This window comes from Hippocampus comes, unplaced genomic scaffold, assembly GCF_001891065.2.
Source record: "Hippocampus comes isolate QL1 unplaced genomic scaffold, H_comes_QL1_v1.1 scaffold130, whole genome shotgun sequence".
NCBI lineage: Eukaryota > Metazoa > Chordata > Actinopteri > Syngnathiformes > Syngnathidae > Hippocampus > Hippocampus comes.
In genome coordinates this window covers 2,164,573-2,172,739 of record NW_017842057.1, presented here as the reverse complement: position 1 = coordinate 2,172,739, position 8,167 = coordinate 2,164,573, and the positions used below count along the sequence as shown (strand labels likewise).

Here is an 8,167-nt window from a genome sequence, read left to right as displayed (position 1 = left end):
AGTGGACCACCACCTCACAGCATGGATTACAGACCAACTCACAAACCGGCCGCAGTACGTGAGGGTAAAGAGCTGTGAGTCGGACAGGCTTCTTTGCAGCACTGGAGCGCCGCAGGGAACTGTTCTGGCTCCATTCCTGTTCATCCTCTACACCTCGGACTTCAGACACATCACTCCAAACTACCACCTTCAGAAGTTCTCCGATGACTCTGCGATTGTAGGCCTCATTACAGAGGGAGACGATCGGGGGTACAAGGCGGGAGTACAAGCGACTGACGAAGGACTTTGTGGACTGGTGCCAGCAGTATCAACTCCAGATCAACCCTAGGAAAACTAAGGAGTTGGTTGTGGATTTCTGCAGGAAACAGTCCTCACCTGCACTGATGAACATCCAGGGTATGGACATAGAGAGGGTGACCTCCTACAAGTACGTAGGTGTTCTTCTAAACAATAAACTGGACTGGTCTACTAACACGGACGCCCTGATTAGGAAACTGAGGTCTTTTGGGTTTCAGGGGTCACTCCTTAAGACTTTCTATCACTCGGTGGTGGCTTCGGCCATCCATTATGGCATTGTCTGCTGGTCGGCCAGCATCTCGGCCCGGGACAGAAAGAGACTGGAGCGACTGGTCAGGAGGGCCAGTTCTGTCCTGGGCTGCTCCCTAGACACTCTGGAGGAGGTGGGCAACAGGAGGATGCTAGCTAAGCTAAAAGCTATGATGGACAGTCCCTCCCACACCCTCCAGACCGCCCTGACAGCACTAGGTAGCTCCTTCAGCCAGACTGTTACACCCGCGCTGCAAGGAGAGATACCGCCGCTCGTTCCTACCGACTGCTGTGAGGCTGCTGAATAAAAAATAAAATGATGTGAAAAACAATTGTAAATAGCACAGCCACCTTATCTATATCTATATTTATATTGCACTTAATTGAATGGTGTACATTGAAACTGCAACATTTATTTTGTGAATGCAAACACTTTGTTTTTCTTCTTTCTACCCACAATCTTGCTGCTGTAGACTGTAAATTTCCCCAGTGTGGGACAAATAAAGGATATCTTATCTTATTTGCCCTGGGCTGAAAACAAACCTGCTCACTCTGGGCTTCATATTCCTCATACAAGGTCAGGCGAGTCGACTGTTTGATCGGAAGGCCTTGGTCTTTTGCGCCTAATTCATCTTCACACCCATGTATTTACCTGCCCTTCTTGTTCTTGGAAATGTCCTATTGGCCTTGGTTTGATGTTGGCAATTGCCGTTTAACCGGGATAGCTTCTACTCAGTGTTCTGTGGTCTAACAAGTTTACATTTCCAAATTGTTTGGGAAATTGTGGACGTTGTGTCTTCAGGGCGAAAGAGGGATCCTCGAGATGTCTTCGTAGGAAAAGAATGTGGATTATAGACTGGCCTGCTTAGAGACCAGAGCAAATGTGTGCCGCATTATGAAGCATCAAAGATGCCAAAATAAACCCCTGACTGTTGAACGGCTGAAGTTAAACATCAAAAATGTCAAAGAATTCCACTGACAAAGCTTCAACAGGTTGTGTACTCAGGACGCAAACATTCATTGAATGTTGTTAAAAGAGAAGGTGCAGAAACACAGTGATGATCATGACCCTTTTTTGGAATGTGAAAGTTAATGATGACAGTCAAACCTCGGTTTTCGAACGTCTCTGTTCTCGACAAAATCGGTTTTTGACAAAATATGCCCCGGATTAGGACCGAAATTCGGTTCTCGACCCAACTGAGCGCATTTGAATGCACCACTCGACTTCTCTCGACTTCCTTACACGAGGAAGTGACGCTTCCTCGGGTTGACGAAGAAGTGACGCCTCTGTTGTGAGCAGACGTGTTCAAAGATTTTTTTTTAAAAAAGAGCGAACATTTTGAGCAGACGTGTTCAATAAAGATTTTTTTTAAAAAGCAGACGTGTTTGTTGAGATCGACGCAAATTGGACTGTTATTTCTGCATGGCACCAAAGAAAGCACGTGGAAGTAGTAAAGCTGCTGAAAAAAGAGGAAAATAGTACGCAAAACTATTGAATTTAAGAAAGATTTGATAGTGAAATATGAATCAGGTGTGCATGTGTGTGTTGGCTAAGGAGTTCGGCATGCCGAAATCAGCAGCATCCTAAAAAGAAAGACCATCATAAAGTCAGTGATGTGGCTGAAGGATCTCGTGTGTTTAGTGAATAAAGGCCACAAATATTAGAGGAAGTTGAGAAACGTTTGCTTATTTTCAGAAATAAGAAACAGCTAGCAGGGGACAGTTTTAGCCAAGATACGATTTGTGGCAAAACAAGACAATTGTATGGAGATTTGGTTAAAAAAATAAATAAATAAAAAAAATATATAAAAAAAAGGATGCTGGCATTGCTCCTGAAGAGTTTGATTTTAAAGCAAGCAGAGGACGGTTCGAAAAGTTCAGGAAAAGAAGTGATTCGTCATGGGGAGGCAGCCAGTTCAGACATGGAAGATGCCAAAAAGTTTAAAGTTGAATTTGAAAATCTCATCAAGACCGAGGAATGTCTTCCCCAGCAAACTTTTAATATGGACAAGACTGGACTTGTGTGAATAAAGCGGTTCAGAAAATGGATGAAGAGATGTTACCTCGTACCGTAGTGTAGGATTGCAGACAGAGCGTCCAGAGTTACAACCATTACTTTAGGGTTTATAAATTCGAGGTATAAAAGAATGCAATCTACAATTGTCACTATAGTTGAAAAAAATGCTTTTAAAAAAGTTGTTTTCTCGACTTGGAACGGATTAAAATGTTGTACATCGATTGTAAAGGAAAACATGGTTTCGGTTTTCGAACAGCCTTCTGGAACGAATTATGGTCGAAAACCGAGGTTTGACTGTATTTGTTAGAAACAAAGTGGATCTATTTGAACATTAAATATCGTGTCTCTGTAGTGTATTCAATTAAATATAGGTTGAAAATGATATGCAAATCATTGTAGTCTGTTTTGATTTATGTTCGACACATATCAATCGGAAGTGGGTTGGGATGTTTCAATGACGTGCTGATGACATGAATGTTTTCTGCGCCAGGAATAGCCTTCCGCATTTACGAGTGTTTGTTTCTGGAGAGTTGGAGAAGCTCAAGTTGTGGTTTGATGAAAACAAATTATCCTGAAATATAAAAAAAAAAAAAAAAAAAAAAAAAAACGGGACGGGGGGGGTTGGACAACATAAATAAAAAGCTGCCTGAAGCAATGATTGTGAGAATTTAATTGGAAAGGGTTTATGAGGAGACATTTTTTGGGAGTAATTATCACAATTTGAGCTGGAAACATCATGGTCAATTTGTCAGGTTTAAAATTTCATGCAGTTGGAATTTTAAAATGGTTAAAATTTGTCATGTTATGCTTATACGACCACATTTGATTTATTGTGCTGAAGTTTGGGGAAGTACATATAAAAGTACCCTCCAAAAGAATAGTGCACAAGAGTTACTATTACAGGGGTGTCAAACTCATTTCACATTGTGGGTCGCATACGGCCTCGGTAGATGTTAAGTGGGCCGGACCATTAAAATTATACCATAATCTGCTATAAATAACCAAAATATCATGTCTTTCCTTTGTTTTGGTATAGTGAAGCAAAAGAACATTAGGAAAATGTTGAAATTTAATGAACATATCTTTCACAAAACATTTCATGAAATGCCTTCAATTTCCTAAGATAAATGTGCAATTTACTTTGATCATTCACATATATATGCATTGCAACTGATTCCACTGATTGTACAAAGGCACAAAACTTTAAGCAATTGGTATTGAAAAATATAGTACCGTATTTTTCGGATTATACGTCGCTCCTGATTATAACTCGCACCAGCCAAAAAATGCATAATTAAGAAGGAAAAAACATATCTAAGTCGCACTGGAGTATAAGTCCCATTTTGGGGGAAAATTTATTTGATAAAATCCAACACCAAAAACATACTTCATCGTGAAAGGCAATTTAAAATAAAAATTAAATAGAGAACAACAGGCTGAATAAGTGTATGGTATACTAACGTTACATGACTGATATGCCTGGTAATGTCAGTACCAACGTAACATATTAAGAGTTATTCAGATAACTCTAGCATAAAGAACATGCTAACAAGTTTACCAAACTACCAGTTTCACTCCAAATCAGTAAATCCAATGAAATCTTCATTCTCTGTGTCACTTTCAAACAACTCCCCCAACTCGGGAGGTAGACGATGCGCCGCTTCCTCTTCTACGTCGCTTACGTCAGACTTATCGTCGATTTATCAACACAGGCCGAGAGCGCCCTCTTGTGGTTTAATGTGAAAATAACGTGAAATGACATAATCATGTGTTAATAATTTCACACATAAATCGCTCCAGAGTATAAATCGCACCCGCGGCCAAACTATGAAAAAAATTGCGACTTATAGTCCGGAAAATACGGTAATGCATTTTAAGATTAAACAAAATTTATAAAGAAAGGAAATTTTAAACCATTTACACATGTGCACATAAAATCGAAATGTAATCCGTGCCTACACTTTACAAACTAAAGGGAAAACAGTGTGCCCCCTAGCGGATAATCCATGAATTGCATCTTTAAAAAATATTCATTCTGTGTCTTTTATGCATTTTTTTCATTTTTAAATTATCCTGCGGGCCTGATCAAACTCCTCGAGAGCCAGTTCCGGCCCGCGGGCTGTATGTTTGACACCACTGTACTACCGTATTGGCCCGAATATAAGACTGTGTTTTTTGCATTGAAATAACTGGGGGTCGTCTTTTATTCGGGGTCTAAACATTATACCCATTCACGACGCTAGATGGCGCCAGATACCATTGAACCGAATGCTGAACTTGACTCCCCATGCCAAAGTGAACCTGTCACGAAGAAGAAAAATAAAAGAATAGCGGTAAGAACGAAAAGAGAAGAAAATAAAAGAACAGATAACAGAAAATGGAGAAACGTAGCCACAAGCTGGAGAAATGTGGGTCGAAGATCGGCCAGGTTAACCGGCAGCTGAGGAGAAGTTATGAAGTAATTTACGTTTCTAAAACCAGAAGCCATTCATTTACAAATGTCATTGCACTTTAGCTTTATTATTTAAATGTTCAGATATTAAGATTTGAATGAGGCAAAATAACATGCTTTTTCTCTCAAATATATTGTTATTATCATTTGTTTCAGATTTACTGTAATTATTTTCTGTATAAAAATTTATTTGGTGTTCAAAAAGTCTTTTTTTCAAACTTGAGTCTTGAAAAAGAGGGGGTCGTTTTATAATCAGGGCCGTCTTATATTCGGGCCAATATGGTATTAACACACCAAAGCATTGTTTTGGTTTGTTTTGTATTTTAAATCTCGAGCATTGAAATTGAAATATCTGGTGGAATATAAAATGGCTCCAATTATGAAGAAGGCAAGCCATATCTTACTTCAAGGAAGAATTACCGTATTTTCGGTATTTTGGATTATACGACGCGCCTTCAATGAATGGCCTATTTTGTAATTTGTTTCATATATTGCACGCACTGGACTATAAGGCACAATCTACAATGCATCGACTAGATGGAACTACAGGTACGTCTTTGTCCGTCTCCGTGCGTTCTCATCTTCAGTGAGACTCGAGGCATTCATGACCGCCTTCAAAAAACGTAAATTAACGATTACTTCAATGAAACTATGAAAATTGAAAATACAGTAATGCATCAAAACAGAAAATCACAAAATAAATTCTGTCGTCCCCCCAACAGAATTTATTTTGGCATTTCCTTCAGCGTAACGGCAACAGAACGATCAGATGTCAGTAAATTGGGAGATACTTGACTGTCTCAGAAGGGTTTGTTATTTATTCCGTTGTTGTGTACTGTATTCACAAACGAGGAATTCACGAAATAAATTCTGTAGTGGGGCTATAGAATTTACTTTGTGATTTCCTCGCTTGATTTTCTGTTTTGATGCATTATTTTCAATTTTCGTAGTTTGATTGAAGGAATCGTTAATTTACGTTTTTCCGAGGTGGTCATGAATGCCTCTCGAGTCAAACGGAAGAAGAGAAGGCACAGAGACGGACAGACGTACCTGTATTTGTTGAGACTGTGAAAACCATTAATAAAGTGTGCGTTTAAAAAAAGAAAAAAAACACCACCACCACCACAGCTCTCTTTTTTTCGGAGCTGCAACAAAAACTTATTTAATAAAGCAGCGACACAGTGCACTGAACCAATAGCAAGTTATATCATTGTAAGCATGCCTCCTGCAAGGAGCCATCTTGGGGTCGACCTATTACCGTAATGACCATACACAAGGCGCACCGGATTTTAAGGCGTGCCGTGAGCTTCTAAGAAAATGGAAGACTTTTCGGTGCGCCTTATGGTTATGCATAAGTTTGGTTATGCATATATAGCAATAACAAGTATGGTTATTGCTAATGCGATATTTTATATTGCATTTTCACTGAACTGTGTACAGTTGTTTTCTGAAACATTTATTTTGTGCAATGAAACACTTTGGGTTTTTTTTCTTCCTCCCCAATTTTGCTGCTGTAGACTGCAAATTTCCCCAGTGTGGGACAAATAAAGGTTATCTTATCTTTTAGTGCGGAAAATACGGTAAACGTTTGAAGAGAGAGAGGTTGACGATATTTTGAAGATGAAAGGCAAATTTTAAACTACAAAGATGATATACTACATTGAAAAGCAGGTGCATATCAGAATTATGGATTGTTCACAAATCTTGGGTTGCTTTTTGTTAGACAAATATACAGTTTATACATTATGGAGATGCAGTTCATGCTTTTGAATTTATACTGTATTCTTGGGTGTGACTAATTGTGTGTATTTTATTGGAAAATGTACATTTATCTCATTCCGGTAAAATACCTCATATCAGTCATGTAAAGTATTCAACTGAATGAAAATAAGGATGTGGGCAATTGTGAGCAAGTCTTCAGCCGTAACCAATGTAGCCTCTAATTTTCCGTCTCTGAGCAATCACACGAAGTACCTGAGCATTGCTTGGACCGTTGCTTGTCAATTGTCTGTTACGCCCCGCCAAGGAGGACAAAACAATTCGTGTCCCCGCTCCACTCGCTGCCGCCACGATAATTAGGCCAAACAAAAAAAGAAATTGTGTTTCCGGTAACATGAAATTTCAGCATAGGGTCGGTAGGTCGGACAAAGTTTATTTTTTTGTACCGTAAATTCCGGATTACAAGCCGCTACTTTTTTTCCACACTTTCAACACTGCGGCATGTAATATGAAGTGGCTTTTTAATTTTTTTTTTCCATCGTGGGAAAAACATGGACCAATAAAATGAATGAGTCTTTCACTGAGGTCCAATGAGATTGTATGACTAATCACGGCTTCCGCTCTTTTTGCCGTAGCGGGGGGAAAAATGTGTTACCCGGCAACAGTCGACCAAGAAAATAAATGAGTAGTACACAGGGTTCCAATGAAATTGTATGACTACCGGTAATCACAACTTCCTTATTTCAGTCTTTCTTCTAACCCTGATCAACATGGAGAATACCAGACGAAAAGCATATGATGCAGCTTTGAAACTAAAAGCGGTCACTCTGGCAGTGAAAGAAGGAAATCGAGCTGCTGCCCATAAGGCGTGGAAAAAAAAGGACCGAGGATTTCTATGTCAAAAAAAAAAACTTTACGTTCGGCATTTTTTTTAAACAACCATCTCCATTTTCGTGGAGAGGGTTTACATCGGTGCAAACTCTCGCGATATTCACTTTGAGCGCGTGCGTCGTTTGCCCTGTCGTCTGTCAACAACATTGAAACATGGCGTCGGCCGCGATCTCCAACGACACTTTAAACCGCGTTTTCTGTGTTACAGTCGCGTGCTCGCACCGTAATGTTAAGAAAATAGCATCCATTGATGTATCGAAAAAATAAAGCGAACTATTTGATGAACACCACGGGCCGAGTAAAAACCGAGGGCGGAGGAGGACGGTGGCGGAGACGGCGTCGCGCTCCGGCCCCTGAGTCCGGAGCGGGGAGGAAACTAAATTGGCAGCAGCGGCGCGGGCAGCAGAGCGGCAGGTTCAATGTCTTCTTGTTTTATGTTTTATGGTTATTTTCTTTAAATTTTTGATGGGTAAAAAAAAAAAAGATTAAAAAAAAAAAAAAAAAAAACTTTCCTTGGGTTTTAAACTGTGGGGAGGGGCGGC

The 8,167-nt window shown here is 39.8% G+C and overlaps 1 protein-coding gene across 1 annotated transcript in view; it reads right to left on the bottom strand.

Annotated features, from left to right (window-relative positions):
* Nucleotides 1-8,167, bottom strand: part of pias2 (protein inhibitor of activated STAT, 2) — a 158,594-nt gene that overhangs the window by 131,656 nt on the left and 18,771 nt on the right. The window lies entirely within an intron of this gene.